We start from the raw sequence: 24,721 nt of genomic DNA, 5'->3' as shown, positions 1-24,721 counted from the left end.
CTTATGTGTTCTGGATCTTAGTTAGTATATGACAGTATGATGCTGGGAGACGAGGTGCCAGCTCTTGCCAAGTCTGTAGGTGTCAGCTGAGCACTGACACATTCATAGCTGGAAACCAGCCCAGCTCACCTGTACGTTAGTATTGTTTGAGTCAGGTGTTGGATTTGTAAGGATTTGTTCAGTGATTAGACTCTCTAAATGCTTGTAAGTTGCGGCATGCATTAACCTTACTTATAATGTCTGCATCCCCTGTTATAAGGTAATGTGAAAGGTTTGTTTTATAATTGTAAAAATGCCTCCTCTGAACTTGTGAACTCAGACACGAGGAGTGGTTCCCTCACCCATCAAGAAAGGCCATCAAAACTAAATGGACTATTGTAGGACAAAATCTTTGTTGATTGCCCCATCTACTCATGAAGAAGTTACATGCACGGGCATTCATCCCAAGGGTTTGAACTCTGGGGAAAGGGCATATAAAGATGCTCATAAGAAGAAATATTCTCTTGGCTATTTGGCCTCTTACAAGGGCTGACGCTAAGAAACAAAAGCAGAGATCTCCAGGGTCAACCTGGATTAGCCCTAAAAGACATTCAGTGGACAGAATACTACATCTCTGTCACCGTTTGGAATCATAGGCTGTAATTCATTTTTGCTTATGTTGCCTGCTTTGACCTGTAAATAACTCTCTCATTTCTTTTTGCTAGTTAATAAATCCTTAGTTAGTTTAATATAGGATTGGATACCAACATTGTCTTTGGTGTGAGACCTAAGAGACAAATTGACCTGGGATAAGTGACTAGTCTCTTGAGACTGGGAGCAACCTGATATTTTGTGATCTTTGGTATAAGTGACCATTTATCACTAAGTCCAACTTGCCTGGGTGGCAAGATAGACTGGAGAGTCTAAGGGGACTGTCTGTGATTCCATGTGACTCAATAGTGATCCAGGAGTTCACATTTGTAAATGAGGTTTGTGAAATCTAATTATAGAACACATCACCAGTTCAGTGTGTCTGCCTTGCTTTTTGACAGTCTGCCTTGAGGTTGGCACTCTCAGTTGTGAGCCACTCCAGACAGCATGACAGACAGAATGGCAAAACCTGTTTGAATCTATGGGCGAGTCCCTGGCCAGTTGAAGTTAGGCATATTACAGGAGTGGTAGTCTTTAGCCAAGTAAAAGGTATTCCGCTTATTTTAAAATCATATTGGCTCATGCACTCAGACACTACTATCTGTCACAATGAGTGTTGTTTAGAATCTTGGTCTGAATTATAAAGGCATTTATGGATACATGTGCTTAGGAGAAGTTATGAAGTAGACTCACTGTCTACAACAGAGCTCAATAATCAGAGTTCTGACCAATGTAATGGGTTAGACCGAAAGTAGAAGAAATGCAGTAAGATAGTGATTTAGCAGGATCCCTCTTAACATCCAAGAACACTAACATGCCTGAAAACAGGGAATACATTATTAATTAGTTAATGTTTGTAAAGCACTTGGAAGATGGAAAGCACCAAGTATTCTTTATTATTTCTCAGTAAATAGGTGCCTAGACAGTCTGTGTAATAAGGAGTCAAAATGTGGCAAGTAGACAAAATGCGTAGAAATGAACAATATTTTAAAAGTAGAGATATTAACACGTGAAGAAGTGCTTGCCAAGAATTGTGTGAGTAGGGGGGTAGCTTTGAAGGAAAAGTAGCACAAGTTGCTGTAGACTCCTGCTCTCCCTACTCATCCTCACTTCGCCATCTGTTCTTTCCAAGTCTCTCAAGAGGACACCAAACTGAGTTAAAGTCAAACTGTCAAACCCGTGCTTGAGTGGATTCAAAGTCATGTCAAGAGAGTTCACTCATTCCATATTTCACTCAGTGCATGTTTATGTTTTGCACAGATTGTTAAAGAGCCACGTATGGTTTAGGGAAGACTTGGAGACACACTGTTTAGGGCGCTTCTACGTTTTTGTAAAATTATTTCTCTTCCTTTTAAATTATTTTTACGGTGAGGGATTTCTTCATGATAACAAGATCATAGCTATTCAGAAGCCCAGGCTCTTTTGCTTCTGCCCATCACGTGAAGTGATGTTCCCTCAGTTTACAACATCATATTTGGACATTTATGAGGTCACAAACAGATAATCGTCACTCTTGGTGAGGGTTAGCCAAAAAGAGCAGATGAAGTAAACAAGAAATCATGCCCAAGCCAATGTCCTTGTAATCCTTAGCCCTAGAAAAAGAAAAACCACATATATGTTGGCACAACCTAGTAAAATTATTTCTAAGGGAAAGAGGCAAACAATTTCATAAGGCGTTCAGTGGGGCTAAGTCTTGTCATAAGCTGTTCAAAAGAAAAGCCCATCTTCTACCTTACTAAAACATCTACATTTTCAAAACATGATCTCTGTTTGTGTGGCTACCTTTTTCCACATGCAGTCATTTGTATGCACAATTTATTGTGCACTAACCTCTGTGATCAAATGATAAAATATACATATAAGGACAGATACTTGGCTGGTGTAAATTAGCTCCCTTGACTTCATTAGAGCTAAGCTATGCCAGTCAGCAACAGCTCAGGATATGGCCCATACACTCCATTTTATCTGCAAATTAAGCACAAATGTGTCTAAATTTGTGTCTATTGTGTCTACATTTTATAATGTGTGTAAGGGATATTGAAGTCAGTGGGAAAACACCTATTGACTTCACTGGGCTTTGGAGCAGGCCCTTTGTGTGCAAATGGGACTATGTGTGGGAAGTTGCACTCATACACATAAAGACTAGTTAGACGAGGCTCCTTTGAAAATGTGGGGCCATATCCTCAGCTGGAAGAAGTCAATGGAGTGATATTGATTTAAACCCAGTGAGGATCTGGGCTCTAATATAGACCCTGATGCTTAAAGTTTCTCCATTCAAGCAGACCCCTAGACCTGCAATGAGCTCCATTGACAACAATGGGACTTTGTGCAGATGCAGGGAGTATGCCTGAATAGAGCTGCTTGCAGAATATTCAGTACTGGAATGCAATCATAAAGTTAGTCCGGTGTGGAGGACAAGCTCAGGAGTAGACTTTGAAACCACAGAAGTTGGAAAGTTAGAGGTTTACTGAGTCTCTTTTTAGTGAAGTTATGATGTCCTTCATCACTTATTAGATCTGTTTTTAAACCAACCTTTTGCCACTATCAACACATTTTGCTTTAAAGAGGTAGATATAAATATCATTATGACTTATTATCCTAACCCTCTGGGTCAAGAGAAGAAATTATAGGCAAGGGAGCATTTGTCTTTAACCTTTCCTGAGTGAATTAATCCACTTCACTACTCTTTGGAAACACAATTATTCATTTTATAAAAGAAAAAATTCTCTTCAGAATAGACTTAATTGCCAAAATATCTTTATAAGAAATGGATATAACAGCCTTTAATTATTATCCCTGCTTTTAACAGAAAGCAGCTATGCTTTGTTTTAGGAAGGAACTTTCATCATATTTTTTGGTAACTTAGAAATAACATTTTATTTTTGATCAGAAGACAAAATATTCATTCAAACAAAATTTAATGAGACAAACCCTTTGGCGATTTTTAGCACAAACAGGTTTGCTTTTATGGAAAAATGCAAACTGATGCTAAATGATATGTCACTGGTCCTTATGTCATTCTGAAGTTTTGTTTGATTGCTTCAATGCAAAGTCAAGCTGCGGTACTTGGACTAGGGTTCAGAGAGAGAGAGAGAGGAGGTTTATTTATAAGTTTAACTTTGGCTAGTTAAATTAAAACACAAATCACTTGAGTTTTTTTTCTTTGTAAGCTAAGGCTGCACTGCACTGCACTTCTTTTAGGTCCCAATCCTATCATGTAAGCATCTTGCTGTGATAACCTGGGCCCCAAGATTGCCAATCTGGCATGCACTATCAATGGCAAGATCGAGGATTTATGTGACAATGTGCCTTAAAACCAAGGGGTAACATTTTCAGACATGCCTAATGACCCTCGTAGGCTAAGTCTTATTTTCAAAAGGCACTTAGGCCCAGTTTTGTTAAAGGTATTGAGGCATTGCTGTGCTCAACGTTACAACACCCTACGTTTCATTTTCAAAAGGGAAAGTCCAAATCCCAGCCTCCTAAGTGCCCCTTTGGATATGAAATGATGGCTCCTTTGCAGCCTCCTTAGTCCCCTAAGTAGCTTTAAAAACCTGGGCCTCAGGAGCCCAAGCCCATTGACTGTCAATGAGACTAAATGCTCTGAAGAGCCCCAAATCACTTTTGAAATGGAAGCTTAGGCTCCTAAGTCATTTATGAACATTTGACCTGTGGTACTTTTATCCTTTTGTATACATTGCTCTTCACCATGAAGTTGAATTTACACACTCCAATTGTGCTAAGAATGAGCCTTGAATCTTTTAACAAATTGTGGATTTTATTTTGTATTTTAAAAACAAAAACAAAAACCAACAACAAAAGTGGTAACCAACAGATTCTGAAGATTCTGAACATAGCTAGCAGGAGTTCATTGTACCACGGGGATGTGGAGTGGAGCACAGAATGTAGGGTTCTTGGGGCAGAGACTGTCTTTATTCTCTGTTTATAAAGCACCTAGCACAATGGGACATCTAGCTCCATGACAGGCTCGTAGATGGTTTCACCATACCAGCTCTAATAATGGTAAGATAATTAGTAATGGTAAGCCTTTAAAATAACACTAGTATGTTCCCCACCACCACCAAAGACACACACCCTCCGTCCTAATCAGTCGACATTGAAGGAAAAGAAAAAAGAGTGGGAAGGAGGTGAGGGGAGGAATGGATGGTTTTTAAGCACTTTTTATCCACGATAAGCCACACAGAGAATGTGTTTGTTTCATTGGTTATTTCTTTTGCATTACATCTGACACATCAGAAGGAACATGAGACATTTGTGAGCCTAAGACAAAAGTAAAATGGCACTTGAAAAGATTCCTTGTGAAGGTTTATTTTGATTTTGTTACACATGGGACTAGTCAACCAGACAGGCTTATTATGACTTTCTATCAAAGTTCAGTGACTTGAGACAATTGTCTGTCATTATCATTCGTGCTGACAAAATTCATTAGGCTTGTAGTGATGCAGCGTGGCTCCCTGCCACCCCAGAGAGGGAGGAGCCCATCCATGTGCTGGAGTGGGTGGAGCCATGGAGCTCTGACCCCGCTCCTCAGAGGGTCAGGCAGCGACCCGGAAGTATAAAAGCTTGCCCTCTGAGCTCTCTGGAGGCCCAGCCACTGGGGAGGCCAGATGCCTCCAGCTTGGCCTGCGACTGGGAAGCCCCCATGGCCTAAGGTGCATGCCAGGACTTGCCCTGCAGCCGCTACCCAGAGAAGTTGCCAGACCTGCCCTGCGGCTGATACCCAGAGGAGTTGCCAGGCCTGGCGCTTGCCTGCTACCCTGAGGAACCCATGGTGCTGGACACCCCAGAAGACACTGCGTGGACCCAGGTACCCCAAGAGGGGGAATCAGGAAGTAGCCTGGGGGCAGCTGACCATAGTCTGGCTGAGGCACTACCAGAGCCTATGATAGTGTGTTGCGGCCAGGAGCCACTGATACAGCAGCGGGTTGTATGCCACTGCTAGGGACCCGGGCTGAGAAGCAGTGGAGTGGGAGGGCCTGTGTCCCCCCTGCCACCCAACTTGTGGGTAGCAGTCTCCCCCTCTTCCAGGTCCTTTAGAGGCCTGGGCCTACTAACATTGAACCTGTTGGCTCAGCCTCTGCCTGAGGGCCTGAGCACCTAACTTATTGTTGCCCCACCCTGACCTAGGCGTCAGGCTCATGGTGCTTGCTTCAGTTGCCGCAAGGGCTGCTGAGGGAGACTCCCGTGGCCGGATTAATTTCCCCAAACGTTATCTGTGTGCAGTGAGCCGGTGTGGCTCCCTGCTGCCCTGAAGAGGGTTGAGACCTGGCTAACCACTTTACAAGGCTCAGGAGCATCAACCAAAGCATGTCCTAGAAGGGGGTGCTACCTACACTAATGCTGAGGAAATGTTAGCAGAATGGGCTTCATGATCAATCATTTATATCTGGTGGCACAAGCAACTGAAAGGCAAAGTATGTTGAACTCTAGTCTTTCTACATTGTCTCTTCCTAAGGCTATATAGAGTATCTGCAGTAAAAGATTGTGATAAGACTTTAATCCACCTCGGCACATTAAATTCCTGGCTCCCTCAAGGAGCAGTGCATTCACTGATATGGTGGTGGTTGGTTGCCAGCATGAGAGAAGCAGCAAGCGTTCTATTGAACAGCACATCCAGCTGAATGTCTTTTTAATGGGAGCTAAAACAGTTTTCTCCCCCCCAGTGCTCAGCTGTGGAGAATGATAGTCTGTTAGTTGGGGAAGTGAGTCTAGCCTCCCTCACATAAGCTGCTTCAGAAAGATAGATCGTGATTCTGTCCAAGCTCCACACAGGATTTGAGGGTAAAGTCAAATTTGTATCCTCCTGATCCCAGAGGCTGCCAGAGAATGGTTTGGCCACTAACATCAATTCAACAGCCTCAGGCTTGCTCTGATTTATATTGGAAGGCTGTGTGCTCTGCCCAAATCTGCTGGTATGCTCCCCATATGTCTTCTGTCCGAGGGATCAGGAGAGGGTTGTGAAGAGCTGGCTACATTGCCTTTGTACCAACTAGGGATTACCCTGTGGGAAATCTTCAGCTACCCTATAAAGGCAGCTTTCCATCCCCTTTCCATTAGAGAGGCACAAAGGGGCAGTAGCACGTCTAGGATATTCAATCAAAGGCAATAGTCACAATTCTAGGGGTATCTACTGTAATAAGAGCAAAGTGGGTAGGATGGGCTCCCCAGGATTCAACCTGGAACTGGGATACTACTGAACCCTCTGTCTCACCAGCTTGGGCTCCTTATCACACTGTGTTGCTGTGATAAGACCACTGCAAACCTTTACACAGGCAGGGACACACCCAGCTACAGTTACATGAAGGCTTCTCCTCTACCACTCATGAGCTGACAATAGAGAAGCTCCAGCCAGCTCCCCCACAGTTTAGGACCCCAGAGCTGTACTGTCTTGCCGCAGTCAAAAGCCTGTCCAGAGTAAGTTTATTACCCAGTCTTCCCCTCCCCTCAAAGTGGTGAGGGAACTTTGTTCCTGAGCAGATTCCCCAAGCACTTATACCAAAACACTGTTTTAGATTTAAAAAAAAATTAACTACAGAAAGATAGATTTTAAGTGATTATAAGTAATGAGCATACAGATCCAAGCAGATTATCTGAGATATAAAACAAAAACGCAATCTAAGCTTCATAAACTAGATAGGATTTGAATCAAGCAGTGTCTCACCCTGTTAGCTCGTACAAGCAGGTTATAGCTTTTGCATACACAGGCTGAATTTCTTCTGTCCTGCCTGGAACACCCTTACCCTGTTCAGTCTTTGTTCCTTAGTTGTTTTCAGGTTTGTGTTGTAGCAGGAGCGAGGCCCAGTGATGATGTTACTTCCCTATTTTATAGCTTCTTCCATGTGGAGGGAACTTCACTGTTCCAAACAAAGCCCCCAGCACAGTTTGTAGAAAAACACAGGCACCAAAAAGGAGTCCAATATCACATGATTTAGTCACATGCCCTTGCATGCTTTGATGAGTCATAGCAGTCATTACTCATATTTTGGCTGAAGAGTCCACAGGAAAGCTTATCAGGTGAGGCTAAGCTTTTCCCATGGTCCATTGTTTTCACTGACTGGCCATTGCCTTGGGTAGTCCCTTCACAATGTGATGGCTAGACTGGATATAAACTACTCTGTGGGTATTACCCAGGAGCAAACACACTTGAAGTATAGATGCATGGTCATAACTCCAGATACATGCATACAAATGGGATAATGATATTCAGCAAACCATAATTTTTCCATTGACACTTCACATGACATATTTTGTACAAAACAGACTCCAAAGAGAAACTACCATTAACTTGGATTTGAATAGAGACTGGGAGTGGCTGGGTCATTACACATATTGAATCTATTTCCCTATGTTAAGTATCCTCCTCACACCTTCTTATCAACTGTCTAAATGGGCCATCTTGATTATCACTATAAATTTTTTTTCTCCTCCTGTTAATAGCACATCTTAATTAATTAGCCTCTTGCAGTTTGTATGGCAACTTCCACCTTCTCTATATACACATGCAGATCTTCTTACTATATGTTCCATTCTATGCATCTGATGAAGTGGGCTGTAGCCCACGAAAGCTTATTCTCTAATAAATGTGTTAGTCTCTAAGGTGCCACAAGTACTCCTGTTCTTTTTGAGGATACAGACTAAGATGGCTGCTACTCTGAAACCCATGATTATATTATAATCATATCACTATGGTGAATATGGGGTGCCGAGAGTCACAGTGGGCATACACCCTTGTGATAAATATGCAGTGCTGCCCTTTGTATCTAACAGTGGAGCTATCACTAGAAGTTGCCACCTGCTTGTGGTACACATAATGCTAGTTTCTGTGAAGCAATCTGATTTACTGAGCTGGAATCCATTAGAAAGGGGATTCTGATTGTCTAGTCCTTGCACCTTGTGTAGTCATTTACAGCTGTGCAACGTGAGTGTGTAAAACCAGCAAATCAGGATGCACTCACTTTGCACAGGTGTAAATGACTGAATAAAATGAAAGGCCATGGAAAACATGGCCTAGAGGCTACACTCTCTGGGACTCCCCCTTCATCAAACTCCACAGGATCTGGGGGGGAAGAGGATAATGCACACATTTTCAAATGCAAATTATAAATAAAGGGCCAATCCAATGGCCCCAATATAGTACATGTCTGGTGGTGCAACTGTACTATTCAACAGCCCTAATCAGGCATCTGAGAATTACAACAAGTCATGGCTGTAATACCCTGTGCTTCAGTAATCCCAATCAGCATAACAACTCCAAGGAAACTTAAACTGTTGATAGAGCTTAGATCAGCTGTGAGATTGCTTTATTCTGTGCTGCTGGTCCCAGTGCTCGGCGGTGGGATAGAAGGTGGCAGAGTGTTTCACTTCAGTGCTATGCAAAGATCAAGTCACCATGTGTAAGGCATCCATTTGTGCTAGTCAGGCTATTGAATGGATTTCTCACCCCTTCATACGGAGCATAGGCTTCACTTTACGTTCTCAATCTCACTTGGGTAAGGGAAACATTAGAGAGAAAAAAGGGATTTGCAAACTCCAGATGGTCTGGCAACCTCAGAAAACACAATGGTTTGTGAGGTTCATAAAATATCAAATTCCATGATGTTCAACTACTCACAGGGACACGCAGATGCTATGTGATTGGTGCTTTATACCTAAGGCAGAGAAGGATGCATTGTGCACAGATTTGAAAAGATTGCTTCATGTGCCATGGTAACCTGTAAAAAGTTAACATTTGCCAGCAACCACTGCTGTGGAACAACTATTGCCAAATGCTGGCTTTTAAAGTGTCCATTGCATGTAAGGTTTCAGAGTAGCAGCCGTGTTAGTTTGTAGTCTGTATCCACAAAAAGAAAAGGAGTACTTGTGGCACCTTAGATGCTCAAATAAATTTGTTAGTCTCTAAGGTGCCACAAGTACTCCTTTTCTTCATTGTATGTAAGTGGATGTTTATTCAAGGGACATTTTCAGCAAGCAGCTTGCTTTTGAGAATAGTCTGAAACAAGACATGAAAGTGTTACTTAAGATTTTAAAATCTTGCTGGCTTGGCTTCTGCCATTTTACAGTAAAGGAAATGTTAATGTGTAATACAATTAACATTTAGCAGAGGCCTAGGATAGTGGTCCTTATAGCCCAAAAGTTGCTATACAAGATAGGTGTTTTCATCGTGCAATTTAAGCCTCAAAACAATTACCTAATTTAACATTCTGAAGCTAATCATACAACAACCTACCCTTTCAAAAGAGCTACGCAATCTTACTTCGGCTTTAAGTTCTAATTACAAGATGAGGTTCCAACTGAAAATTTCAGCTGTAAATCAAATGACCTTCAATGACCATAGACTGGTGCATAATCTAGATAGATTTCCAGGCAAGAAACAGGAGGTGGGGGGGGAACCAAAAAACCAATGCCCAGCTCTTGTTTCTAGTCCCCTGAATTATCAGAGTAAAAATAAAGACAAGCAGAATGTGGGAAAAAAAAAAAGACAGCAGTGACTTTCATCCCTTTATTCCAGAAAGAGCAACAATAATCAGCAAAATGTTACTTATAGTTCAAATTCAGCTTTTTTCTCCTTTGATACTGGTAAAGATAAGTATTCTGTTCTTGTGCTATGTAAACAACTTATTCCACTTCAGTCATGTTTTTCAGTTTCGAAAAAGTATTGCCTGGAGCTGCAATTCATAGCAAGACAGTATTTCATATGTTTTGAAAGAGTCAGTTCTTGAGTATCATCCGTACCTTATGGCTAGATTCTGATCTTGGTTTACAGTGGTAAAAATTCACAGGAACTTTGGTTCAACCAAGATCATCTGGCCCACAATATATTGCTTTAGACATTATAAAATCCATCATCTGTCAAGTTTTCAGTCCAAGGCAAAACATACAACTTATGAAACTGAAGGGATTCACATGGGACCCTAATACAATAAACTGGCAACAATGCTGGAGGAACAAACCCAGAGACAAGAAAGTCCAATAGTAACAAAGGATAGACTCTTGGTTAGAGTTTTTGTGCCTTCTCCTCCTCGTTGTTTGCCATGTGTATGGGCCAGTTTTGATTAAGAAACTCTACTAGATCAGCCCAATGATCCAACTGATCCAATATCATGTTATCCACAGTGGCCAGCAACAGATGCTTAGAGAAGATGGATGAACCCCTGGAGTAGATAATTACCTGTCCTAGGGAAAGTTTTTTTTTTTCCCAATCCCTCAAAAATTAGTGGCTATCTTATACCTTAAAGTAGAAATTCCTGATTTACCTTCTCTATCACTCATTCTTTTGCATACCTTAATTTGTCCTCTTATTCACCTCCTCTCTAAGGTAGTCAATCCCATTCCTTTCAATATATTTTCATGAGTTTTTTCATGCTAATCATGTTCTAATCATTTTCACCATGCATCTCTGAGCCCCTTCTATTCCTCAATCCACTTTTTGAGAGGGGGTGATCAGAACTGGACACGTGTGAAGGCATATTATTGATTTATGTAATGATTGATTTATATAATGCCATTATAATATTTTCCATTTATTCTTGCATTTTATTGGAAACATTAGAAGTGACAAACAAGGTTTTGTTTTTTAAATTAAGTAAAACACCATTAGACTCTCCCTGCTCCCCCAGCATTCTAAAAAAAAATGACACTTACCTTTAACTTTGAAAGTCTCCTTCCTCCTTTTGCATTCAAATACTGAGCTGCATTTCCTATGTCTCAAACCATAATAAGACTGGACATCCTGTGCTGCACAGCATCCGCAAAATAGCAGCTGTCAATGAGGGACACGTGCAACATGTACAGTAAAGGAAATACTGAAGTAGTGACAAGTGTTTTAGAAGACTGCTTAGGATTTATTTTAAAATTGGTCTTTATTTCAGCCCAGGTTCTGATACCTTCATTCACAGTGTCCAGCTCTTTACTCCTACTGGCTTCAATGAGATCACCTGTGGAGTCGGGTGCCATGCAAAGTGATTAAGGGTGTGACAAGGTACCTGGTCTTTGCGGCTGCCTGCAATCCTATCCACCCAGACCCAGTAAGCAATAATGTGGGAACAGAGCAGTGACACTGTGTCTTCCAGACCTGCCTAGAGAGGCCTCTCTGAAGACCTGTTCTTCCAAGGGCTAAAGAGGCTAGCACTAGCCAATCAGAGCCCTGCTGGCCCAGATCAAAGGAGTTGCTTGGACTGAGCTGGTTGGTTCCTGACTGGGAGCAGAGGAGGGAAGATGGGGGCTTCTCTCTGGTCAAAGGAACCTGGCAGTCGGACAGAGTTTATGGCTGGCTGAAATTTTGTAGGTGGGATTGAAGGGAAAGAAGAACCAGAGGACGCTGGCCCTGAGATAGGGACAGAGATAAATGGACCTATTAGGAAGAGTCCCAGGGACAATGCAGCAGATAATTGAAGTTGAGCAATATGTGACTGCTGTGTATAGGGTCCGGGGTTGGAATCTGGCGTAATGGACAGGCCTGGGTTCCCCACTGGCCACAGGTAAAGTGGTGTAAATCCCAAAAAAGGACACTGTTTAGTTAGAAGTTTGGACAAAGGTCTGAATTTACAGAGGGCAGAGCTGGGCTGGAGACTGCAGGGAGAGCAAATAGACTGTTTATTTGCTGGACTCTATAATACCCCAGTAGGGTTCATTTGGACTTTGACCTGCCAAGGTCGGTCGGCAACTGGGAGAGGGCACAAGGGATGAGAAAAGGACTGTGATAGGAGCCAGTACAGGACAGCCATTAACCCATACCACATTGGATGTGGAGTGGAATTTGACATTGCATCTACCAAGAGACAAATATGGAAACACAGTGAACAATCACATAATCAGATGAGGATAAGATCAGAGACAATTCACCACATCAGGCAGGGAAGGCGAAGGAACTGCGGTACCCCATATTACTTATGCTAAAGCAATCATAAATACAAAGCACCCAAACAGAAAAAGCTGTGGGTGTTATGGAGTGAGGCATTACAACAGCAAATGTCCATCACTTGAAACCACATGCAGAAACTGAAAAAGGAGGAATCACTCTGCAAGTGCCTGCAGCTGGAGAAATTCTACCTGACCTTATTTTGTACATTGGCAGGCAGAACAAATGGCTATTTAGGATCAAAACTACAGCTGAAGAATATCAGTGCTGCCAGCAAAGTACTAGCAGGGATCCAAGGGCTTAAGGATATTTTGTACAAAGGATATTTTAGTACCTGGCTGTAGAGACAGAGACCAAAGTGACAACAGACTATGACTACAACCGTACTGCTCGGCTCAGGTGAGCCAGAAATGTGAATGCAGAACTGTACAAAAAAGATCAAACTGACTTACCACAACACCAATCTTAGAACACATGTAGACTTTTCAAAGACAATTTTGAGCCAGAGAAGATAAAAGCTATTGTTTCCACGTGATTGGCTATACAAACCGCACACTGGGTTGGCAGGGGTTAAAAGACACTAGTAGCCCCAGGTAGCCAAGCCCCTTCAGCCCTGCAGAGCATGCTCCAACTAGAGAAGGAGTTGAAAGGGGAACACAGAAGGGAGATGCTAGGGAGGAAGACAGACCTACCCTAAAGGCTTGTGACAAGGGTGCCAGAGAAGCCTCCCTGAGAGAGTAAGACTGTATGCTGAGCCCGGCTGAGGCTGCCGGTTTGGTTATATTTTCTTTTTCTTTTCACCTTATCTGGGACTGAAAGCTAAGAGAGGAAAACAGTGGTAGGAAGTGACCAGGGAGGGTAACTCAGAGGGCACTTTTGGGGGGCCAGGCACTGTTGACCTTTCTAGGGTTGTGGACTGGAGCTCATTGGAGTGGGTGGGTCTGGGCTCTCCTACCACTGCCCCCACTACAGGAGGGTCTTGAAGCACCTATATTCCTGACCACAGCTCTGAGTGGAGAAGGACCAGGACTGTGAGACTGCCGCATGGGGAGGGGGCACTAACCGTACTAACCATTAAGCCCCATCATCCATTAAGGACTCAGTTACATACCACTTTTGATCTGAACAGTTACCCACAAATCTGGGGTCTTGCAGGTTGTTCCAGTTAGGTTAAGTCTGGCTTTCTGTTCCTTGTCTGACTCTGTTTTTCTGCTCTCTTACTTTCCCCTACCCCCTCTTACCCAAAACAATACTCAACAAAACTGTCCACCCACATACTTCTAATTCCCAGGGTGACTTATGTATGCCTCTGTTTTAGCTGGGGACTTCTAAAAAGGAGTTTAACTATTTCCTATATGTATCTTGAATGAAGGATGGCAACCTCTGCAATGCCATTTTGTCCAGCCCACAACACTATGAAACAAGTGCGTGATGCAAAGCCCACTGAAAGACTTCCATTGATTTCTGTGGGCTTTGGACCAGGCCCCAAATGCCCAAGTTCACAGATGTCAAAGCAGTCAGCAAGTATGGACTCATGAACTATCTAACAGAATGCCTCCAAAGTCTCTCTTGGTGTATGCAAACCTTCAAGATTTTTAGCAGGAAAATATGCAGTTTTGACATGGCTATCACAACATGAAGAAGCCCTTGCAACCAACCACTTAGCTTATAGGAAAAAATGGTACTTTACAATATGTGCATGAGTTGGAGCTTGGAGAAACACTTCTACAAAAGGGGCAGCCAGTAGTGTTTGTATCAGGACTCTTTCCCCGAGTGAACAGGAGTATACAGTTACACCAAGGAAGGAGGTCTTGTGATTGCATTTGCATGTGAAAAAAAGTGATCTAATTAAGTAAAGAAGAGAATACATTTAAGTAGAATGGAAACACAAACGACACCCTCTCTCTGTACACCAGTCAGTTCAATGGCTAAGTCAAAGTGGCTGTCAAAATAACCCTTAAACAAACCAGAACTATTTTGTATTTCCTGATTCATATTTTAAAATTCTCTTTAATACATTAGCTATATAGTTAATGATAAACACGGTGTAATGCAGGAATACAAAACTCGTGTGGCATTATTTATATTATAGGACAATGACTTTTCCCCTCTGCACAAAGTTGTATACTTTGACTTGAATCAGAAGTAGAAGATTGTAACAACTTCTATTTGAAGGGAAAATATAAACCAACTTTTCTAAATAAGCTACATATGGTCTGATAAGTATTAGCAGAGATATTTTTGTTTCATAAGAAATATCTGTTTTTGAATATATAGTTTTGTTAGTATTCTGCAATAGTAAGAAAAATAGTACTTGCTATTATAATATCAGTAGGCAGATATTTAAGGTCTTTCTCACAAAATGGACTGAGATAAAAACCGGCACATTTACATAAGAATGAGATCACAAAGTATGTAAACTTACCATCCAATGTAGTACATTTACCAAATAAAGTATTGTAAATAGATTCCAGTTTCAAATCAGGCATTTTTTGTTACAGGAAAAGATGAAGATATGTCATCTGAAACAGAGTAAGCAAAAGAGGAGGGACAGAATTAGCATAGAAACATAATAATTCATTCACAAAGATATGAAAGTTGCTCATATCCATTACAGTGAAGGATCCAATTCTAGAAAGATTTATGCATGTAATTCTTATTGGTATTAATAGGAGTCATCCATGCAAAACATCTCTTCATCATTAGAGATCAAGCCCTTTAGAATTACCTAGAAAAAGAGGGGAAAGTGATGATTGTAATCTCCCTGGATTGAAGTAAATTTAATACCAAGTGAAATATGTATATGATACAATTAAATGACTTAAAAAAACCCTCTAGAATAGAAAATTCTATGCTGGAAAATAGCTTAATCCTGGCACTTCAGCCTGGTCCATCTTAAAAGGAACCTTATTGATTGTTCAGCAGTTGCAGAAACAGGAAACCATTACAACAAGAGAAAGATTGATGTTAAAAAGTTATTAGAAAGGCCATAAGCATATCTGTGTTATGTTTTTAAAAACAAGTGATCCATTAATTCAAAAGTACAACCTGATTACTGATATAACAAACTTATTTTGGACAAATGTCTTTGTGAACATTATTAACAGCTCGGATTAGATTTTGTTTGGAAAAGGGATGAATAAAGCTGAATATAATGACAACATATTAGACTATGCAGGCCTTATTTGAGAAAGTGTGCAGTGAAAATGACATAAACATAGACCCAGAAAGCAAGAACAGAAAGTGCAGGATAATGGAGATTTTTATTTGGAATCATACCCGAGAGAGAGCAAGCAAGAGGGAGGACTAGGTATCTAAGTATAAGACAGAGGAAATAATCATATTAATGAATGTTTCCCTACATTATCTCTCTCTCTCTCAATTCCTGTTTCTTTATTGTATTTTTGCTTAAACTCATTTCTATTCAGGTTCAATTAATAATAATGAGCCTTGAATTAATTTACGTATGGATTTACAAGGAGTGCTTTGATCATGTATGTAGTTGGAGCATTATTGTATATATTACAATATTAAGTAAAATAAAAGTTTAGCATCAGTAATATCTTTGTATTATTTCTCTATGCCATGGTTTTGTCAGTTTTATACATTAGTTATTAGTGTACAGTTGTGTATGCTCCACTTTTTTTCAGCTACGGCATAGTTTTGAATTCTGATGTGCTAACACAACCTGCCCCTTAGAGTCTTGTTTCTCACAAAACGGCCTGCCTTGCATAAACATTGGTCCAGAGTCTTCTCTCATGTACATTAGTTTTACACCAGTGTAGCGCCATTATCTTCCACGGGATTACTTCTCATTTTTACAAGCATATGGCAGAGGAGTATCTGGCCCAGAAAGCAGAGAAAGTAGACACAGTCTGTGGCTGGGGTATGTCTCCACAGCATTTTGTAGTGAGTGTCCCAATCTGGGTCGATAGACTTTGGCCAGCAGGGCTCATGCTAGCTCTCTAAAAATAGCTCTCCCGACCACACTTAAGTTGTGGCTTGGACAGGAGCTCAGGCTCTGAAGCCTAAGGAGTGGGGTAAGCATGGCATATGACAAGTAATAGTTTCTACTTCCTCTACCTGCACTCCTATCCTGATTACTAGATCCTGAATGTGGCCAGCTGTATGTGTTGAGCCTGAAACCAGGTGTGACAGTCCTGTGTTTGTTATGGTTCCTATCAAAAGTCAGTGTGGGTCGTGGCCAGGCTACTGGACTGGGAGTCCTGGCTCTGTCACTGACCTACTGTGCAACCTTGGGTAAGTCATATCACCTATCCACCACCACCAATGTAGGGCAGTGAGAGCCGCTGGAAGTGGTGTGGGCCGAGGGACGTACTGGCCGCCACTTCCAGCAGCTCCCATTGGCCTGGAGCAGCGAACCATGGCCGCTGGGAGCCGCGATTGGCCGAACCTGCGGACACGGCAGGTAAACAAACTGGCCCGGCAGGCGCTTTCCCTGCACAAGCGGTGGAACAAGGTTTGGGAACCACTGATGTAGGGAAAGGCAATAAGAAAAGCCTGCCCTACTGTAGAGTCATGAACTATGGAATTCTATTGACCATTCATTAAACAGAGTAGGAAACTAAGAGCTGGGTTCTTCAACATCACCCATGTTCCTGAGCATCATTATATGGCAAAAGCAATGTCAGTGATATTAAAGTTCTCAGTCTTGGATCCACCTAGTGAATCAGCGCTAGATACTGATGGATATAGATATTCTTTAAATGTTTCCCATCCAAATACTAATTTAGGTTGACGCTGCTTAGCTCATGTATGCTAACAGAATGACACTGTAAGGTGATATTAATATTGTTGCCCCTTTTGAGCTGAGTGGCTAGCCAAAAATTCAGTCTACTAGGTTGTTCTAGTTGGAAATAGACATCGATTGAGTCTGGTATTTTCTTTGTACATTCTTTGTAAATAAACAAAAATGCATCAAGGTCCTGCATCTCTAGTTGCAGAAAGAATCAAGTAGCAGGAAACAAGAACATCTTTTGTTCACACCACCAAAAGCACTCTTTTCAGCCTGAAAACCTGACCCAAGAACCTCTTCTCAGGTTTCTTCCAGAGTCAGCCACCATGCTTCCAGCTTTCAGGCTCTTTATCCGTTGTTGTCTGACCTTAGTTTCAGGGGGAAGAGAGATGACACACCTACCTACCCAAAATCCTACTCAGCAAAAGCTCCTGCATAGGTTCACACACCTTTTGTCTTAGGTGGAGCCTATTGTTTTCAGTTATGCTAACTGAAGGATGAGTTCACATCTATCTATCTCAATGGGGTTTTAACTCAACGTATAACAAGGTTTTACCCAGCTCATAACAATATTATCAACAAAATGCAGCATAAAAGCAACCGATTCCCTTCATTCTTATTCAAACTCGGATGTCAGATTTAGGTCTGATCACCTTTAATTGCATATTCAGTAATGAATATCTAAGTAGAAATTGACTAAAAATGTGGTGACGAACCTTTATTTTATTTTATTTTTCATATATGCAGATGCTCATAATGATAAAAGTGAAAAATCAGTTTATCTGCATAGATAAAGAGATTGCTCTTGGCAGACTAGATTAATGCACCTGTCTAGACTAGCATACAGGGAGAAGTGAGGAAAGGAAATAGATTTGGATTCTGCTACATTTGAGATAGTGGGATATGATTTCTGGGTTGGCAAATGGGCTAAGAATAATAACCACTGTAACACACCATAAGCTGTTACTGTGTGATGTACCATACTAACTAAAAGATAGTTGCTTATTAGGCATAATGAACCTAAATTTTCATTGCTGGCAATGTTCCCTCTAATTTTTGACAGGCCGTGTGTGCAAAAAATTTCTTCTGTGCAAATTGTTGTGCTTCTGTGCAAATTTTTGTGTGCGTGGTGTTGCGCCATGTGCGTGGAGTTTAGGATCTGTGTGTGCATGCACACGCGCACAGCTTAGAGGCAACAGTGATTGTGAACCCTGTACAATTACAACGAGAAGTTCTTGTAGCACCTTTGAGACTAACAAATTTATTTGGGCATAAACTTTTGGGGGTCTAAGGTGTCACAAGGACTCCTCATTGTTTTTGTTGATACAGACTAACACGGCTACCTCTCTGAAATCTGTGCAATTAATTACTCTTGCGCAAAGTGAGCGTATTATGCTACCAAATCAGAATGTTTAACAGACACTTTGCATTGACTTTGCACTGGTGTAAACAAGTTGTAGGGCAATGAAGAATTAAACTCAGTATATTTATTCTCTGAATTATGGTGTGGTATCCCGGGTGGCTAGCCCCTTTGAAGGGGAGATGGATACAGCCCCATGTGTAACACAATTAGCTAACCTTCCAGGTGGAGAAAATGTGCAGTCACATTCCAGGCAGATCATGTGGCTAAATCAGGCCTCTGAGATGTAAATAAGAGAAACCTGTAGAGAGTTAAAGGAATACTAATGGTAGGAAGTCCTGGGAGGTGCTCCTTGGTATGAAGCAGGAGGGCAGTGTGAGCAGGTTTAAAGACACTGCTAGCACAGGAATACATAGCAGTATAGATGGTGAGGCACTGCTTAGGCAAGTAAAGTACAGATACACAGAATAGGGCATATACTCCACACAGCTCTACATGCTCAGGCAGTGCCTCCCACATCTATGCTGCTATTGTCAGCAGTGCAATGTACCAGTGCCTTCCCCTGGAGGAGCCTTTCCCCCTTGAAGTGGAAAACTCTGGCAGCAGGGAAAGGCTCGGGCGGAGGTGAGGCAGCGATGGAAGGCTCCAGCAGTGGGGAACTGTCAAAGTCTTTCTTTCCCCACTGCCTCCTTATGTCAGTCATTCATGGAGATGTGTAGCTTCATGTGCCCTGCATGTTACTGCAAGTGTAGACTAGGCAAAAGACTCTTCTTAGCGCCCAACCGTAGTCTGGGGAATACAGAAAGCCCTATGCTCCAGCCTTTCTAGTTAGTATTGGAACAAGTAGGTGAAGGAAAATCTTCAGCTGGAAGTTTTTCTTTTAAAATCTATGTTAATAAACCGGACCCCAGAAAGGGTATTATTGGACATGAGAAATCTTTTGAGAGTTCTGGGGAGCCCAAAAGGGGAAACTGAGGCTGAAGTGAGCATGATAGGTGGTGCTTGACATGTAGAAAATCCTCATGGGCTAAATGATAGTGATCTTGAACTAATGGACAAGCACAAAAACTTTGGCACAGCTTGTTATTGGCAGGGTCGTCTTTTTAATGTTGCTGTAGCCAAGACGGTGGACATCATTAAACTGAAGAAAGAAAAAGGAATGGACAAATACAAACAAAATTAATTCATAAAAGTGTTAGTACATTTAAAATACTAAATTATTTTTATTAGTAGTATTCCTTTTTAAATTGAAAACACCTCATCAAGTTTTGCCTGAAAATTGTCCCCTCACACCTCTCCCCTGCCCCTCTCCCCCCCGAAAAAAGCATCTGAAAACTTCTTAGTATTGGCCAACTTGTTTTAATTTTAAAAGTTTTGTTTTGTTTCTGTTTTAATATCCTGTGACTCCTCATAGCTCAATTGAGGGTAATCAAGGTGAAATTATGAAGGGAATCTAATTATATGATAAAGATCAATGGCAAGTTCTGTTAAGGCCTGGTTCTGATGGAGAATCCTGCTCTGTATTGTCAACACTGATTAACGTAACACAAACTAACCTGTCACTTGGAAGGAAAATAGAAGATAACATAAAAATATTTGTTAAAATAAAAATGAGGTTCTGACTTAAACTATGAAGTCAAGGAAATGTAACAACATATTTAGCTCTGCTCCTGTTTTATATTTTTATGGCAGGGGTCACCAGGTGGTGCTGATCCACACAGACTTACAAGTTTTTCTTAGTGTATGAGCAAGTTTTTAGTCTTGAAACAAACTATTGTGTTGTTGTTGTTGTGTGATGTAGCTTCTCTGAGGGAGACGTGGCTAGAAGCTAAGGAGCTTAATCTCTACCTTAATCACTCTAACAAGAGTCAATTCTTGGGCAAAGTTGCTCCCTCTGAATAGGGCATTGATGCAGGATGGGGATTCCTGGATGAAAGGATTGCCTGCATGCCATATGTAATCTCCTCTATTCCAGGACTGGTAGGCATATATGTAAATAAAACAAGTTACAAAAAGAAAAGGAATACTTGTGGCACCTTAGAGATTAACAAATTTATTTGAGCATAAGCTTTCGTGAGCTACAGCTCACTTCATCGGATGCATTCGGTGGAAAATACAGTGGGGAGATTGATATATACACACACAGAGAACATGAAACAATGGGTTTTATCATACACACTGTAAGGAGAGTGATTACTTAAGATGAGCCATCACCAAAGGGGAGGGTGAGGAGGAAAACCTTTCATGGTGACAAGCAAGGTGGGCCATTTCCAGCAGTTAACAAGAATGTCTGAGGAACAGTGGGGGGTGGGGGTGGGAGAAATAACATGGGGAAATAGTTTTACTTTGTGTAATGACTCATCCACTCCCAGTCTCTATTCAAGCCTAAGTTAATTGTATCCAGTTTGCAAATTAATTCCAATTCAGCAGTCTCTCACTGGAGTCTGTTTGTTTTTGAAGTTTTTTTTTGTTGAAGGATAGCCACCCTCAGGTCTGTAATCGAGTGACCGGAGAGATTGAAATGTTCTCCGACTGGTTTTTGAATGTTATAATTCTTGACATCTGATTTGTGTCCATTTATTCTTTTACGTAGAGACTGTCCAGTTTGACCAATGTACATGGCAGAGGGGCATTGCTGACACATGATGGCATATATCACATTGGTAGATGTGCAGGTGAACGAGCCTCTGATAGTGTGGCTGATGTGATTAGGCCCTATGATGGTGTCCCCTGAATAGATATATGGACAGAGTTGGCAACGGGCTTTGTTGCAAGGATAGGTTCCTAAGTTAGTATTTTTTATTGTGTGGTTACTGGTGAGTATTTGCTTCACGTTGGAGGCAGGGGGCTGTCTGTAAGCAAGGACTGGTTTGTCTCCAAGATCTGTGAGAGTGATGGGTTGTCCTTCAGGATAGGTTGTAGATCCTTGATGATGCGTTGGAGAGGTTTTAGTTGGGGGCTGAAGGTGATGGCTACTGGCGTTCTGTTATTTTCTTTGTTGGGCCTGTCCTGTAGTAGGTGACTTCTGGGTACTCTTCTGGCTCTGTCAATCTGTTTCTTCACTTCAGACACTACGGTGCTAATAAGCGATGGTCACATAAACACCACCCTATATCGGAAACCTACTGACCACTATTCCTACCTACATGCCTCTAGCTTCCATCCAGATCACAACACACGATCCATTGTCTACAGCCAAGCTCTACGATATAACCGCATTTGCTCCAACCCCTCAGACAGAGACAAACACCTACAAGATCTCTATCATGCATTCTTACAACTACAGTACCCACCTGCTGAAGTGAAGAAATAGATTGACAGAGCCAGAAGAGTACCCAGAAGTCACCTACTACAGGACAGGCCCAACAAAGAAAATAACAGAACGCCACTAGCCATCGCCATGACTCATCACTGTGGCAGTACTAACTCAAAATTTCCTGGTTTCTTTCGAACCATAATATTACTATGTCATCCTTAATATTAACAAAGCTATTGTTGAGCTGACAATCTTACAAATCACAATCAACATGCTTATGTAGTCAAGCTCCAACAGTTTGCAGGGGTAATGGTTACTTATGGGGAAAGTGATAAACATGTTCCTGTAAGGCCAAAACCTATATGTTTAACCATATCCATCAGCTAAGAGCTGAGGTTACAGGGACAATGAAAACTAAGGGAAAGATCAAATTTGGTGTTAAATTGATCTTTTTGGTGTTAAATTGATCAATTGATTGAGTCTATAGCTATTGTGCAATTGTTTCTGAGTGACCTTAATGTAATCATGCTGTTCTTGTGATTTGAATTCCTGAAAATACATACCTGCACCTGAACTGAAATGAGACATCCTTTGGTGAGACAAAATGTGGCATATCTTTTGACCTTTGATCTCTAATATATAAATTTGAAACTTGAAAATATCTGAACCATCAATTTTTTAAAATATTTCCCATGCATTTTCAGCTGTTGCTATTTATAAATGGTTTGCTATTGGAAATATGTAGTATAACGCTTTTCTACTTTCTAATTATTCTATATGCCTAGTTGTAACTATAATTCTCCCTAAATGTGACTTCATAAAACACCATGAGGTTCACAAAAATTCAACTCTTTTCATGACTTTTAACCATGAAGTGGTTGTACATACTGTTATCATGGTGAATAGGGCAGCGAGAGATTCAACTAGTGTGTCACTCTGCATTTTAGTGCTGATATGGATTGGCAAAATGCACAGCACCTCTTTTTTGACCATTTAACTTGGTCAGTTGCAAGATCCCTTCACTTTCAGAATTGCAGGAATTAATACTTTTGTAACTTTTCAGTGATAGAAAAACATTTAGTACTAGTTGGAATTCCATAGCAGGTACAATAATTAATATGCATAACCACTTCACATCAGTGATAAGGGTCAGATCCTCAGCTGGTAGAGAACAGTGGAGCTCCATTAAGAGTTATATTTATAGAATGATAGGTTCCAAGGCTAGAAGGGACATTGTATCATCTAGTCTGACCACTTCTATAACACAGTCCATAGAATTTCCCCAAACTAATTCCTAGAGCATCTCTTGTGGGTAAAAAAAAAAACAAAACAAAAAACAAAACAAAAAAAACCACCTCCAATCTTGATTTTAAAAATTGTAAACGATGGAGAACCCACCATGACCCTTTGTAAAATGTTCCAATAATTAATTACTCTCACTGTTAAAAATTCACACCTTATTTCCAGTCTGAATTTGTGTATCTTCAACTTCCAGCCATTGGATTATGTTATACCTTTCTCTGGTAGACTGAAGAGCCCATGTAGGTACTTATAGACTGTAATAAAAGTCATCCCTTAACTTTCTCTTTGTTAAGCTAAATTGATAGTCTCAAGGAGATCAATCACAATAAGACATGTTTTCTGTTCCTTTAATCATTCTCGTGGCTCTTTGCTGAATCCCTTCCAGTTTATCAACATTTTTCTTGAAATTGGACCCTGAATTCTCTATTCTAGCACCAGTCACACCAGTGCCAAATACAGAGGTAAAATAGCTTCTCTATTCCTATTTGAGATTCCCCTGTTTATTCATTCAAAGATTGCATTAGCCCTTTTGGACACAGCATCTCACACTGGGAACTTATGTTCATCTGATTATCCACCATAACTCCCAAATCTTTATATCGGGGTCGCTACTTCCCAGGATAGGGTCCCCCATCCTGGTAAGTAAGGCCTACATTCTTTGTTCCTAGACATACATATTTAAATTTAGTCATGTTAAAATGCATATTGTTTGCTTGAAACCAATTTACCAAGAGATCCAGATGTCTCTGTATAAGTGACCTGTCCTCCACTTTATTTACCATTTCCCCCAATTTTTGTGTCCTCTGCAAACTTTATCAGTGATTTTTTTTCAGAAAATTGATAAAAATAAATAGCAAAAAGCCAAGAACTCATACCTGTTGGACCCCACTAGAAACACACCTCTTCAATGATGATTTCCTGTTAACAGTTACATTTTGATACCTTTCGGTTAGCCAGCTTTTTAATCCATTTAATGTGTGCCATGTTAATTTTGTGGTCTAGTTTTTTAATCAAAATGTCATCTGGTACCAAGTCAGATGCCTCTTAGAAATCTAAGTTTATTAAATCAACAATATTACCTTTATCAACCAAACTTGCACTCTCATCAGAAAAAGATGTCAGGTTAGTTTGACAGGATCTATTTTCCATTTCCATAATCCCATGTTGATTGACATTAATGATAATACCCTCCTTTAGTTATTTATTAATCGAGTCCCATTATCTTGCTTGGGATAGATGTCAGACTGACATGCCTATAATTATGTGGGTCATCCCATTTACTCTTTTTAAATATAGGCACAACATTGGCTTTCTTTCAGTGTTCTGGAACTTCCCTAGTATTCCAAGAGTTACTGAAAATCCACATTAAATATCCAGAGAGCTCCTCAACCAGCTCTTTTAAAACTCTTGGATTTAAGTTATCCAGACCTGCTGATATAGTAGCTGCTGTTTAACATCCTCCTGAGATACTAGTGAAATGGAAAAAGTTATGTGATATATCATCTGATTTTTTTCCCCCAAATACAGAACAGAAATATT

Source organism: Dermochelys coriacea, chromosome 1 (genome assembly GCF_009764565.3).
Source record: "Dermochelys coriacea isolate rDerCor1 chromosome 1, rDerCor1.pri.v4, whole genome shotgun sequence".
Lineage (NCBI taxonomy): Eukaryota > Metazoa > Chordata > Testudines > Dermochelyidae > Dermochelys > Dermochelys coriacea.
The sequence above is the reverse complement of the archived record's forward strand: the minus strand, read 5'-3'. Positions refer to the sequence as shown.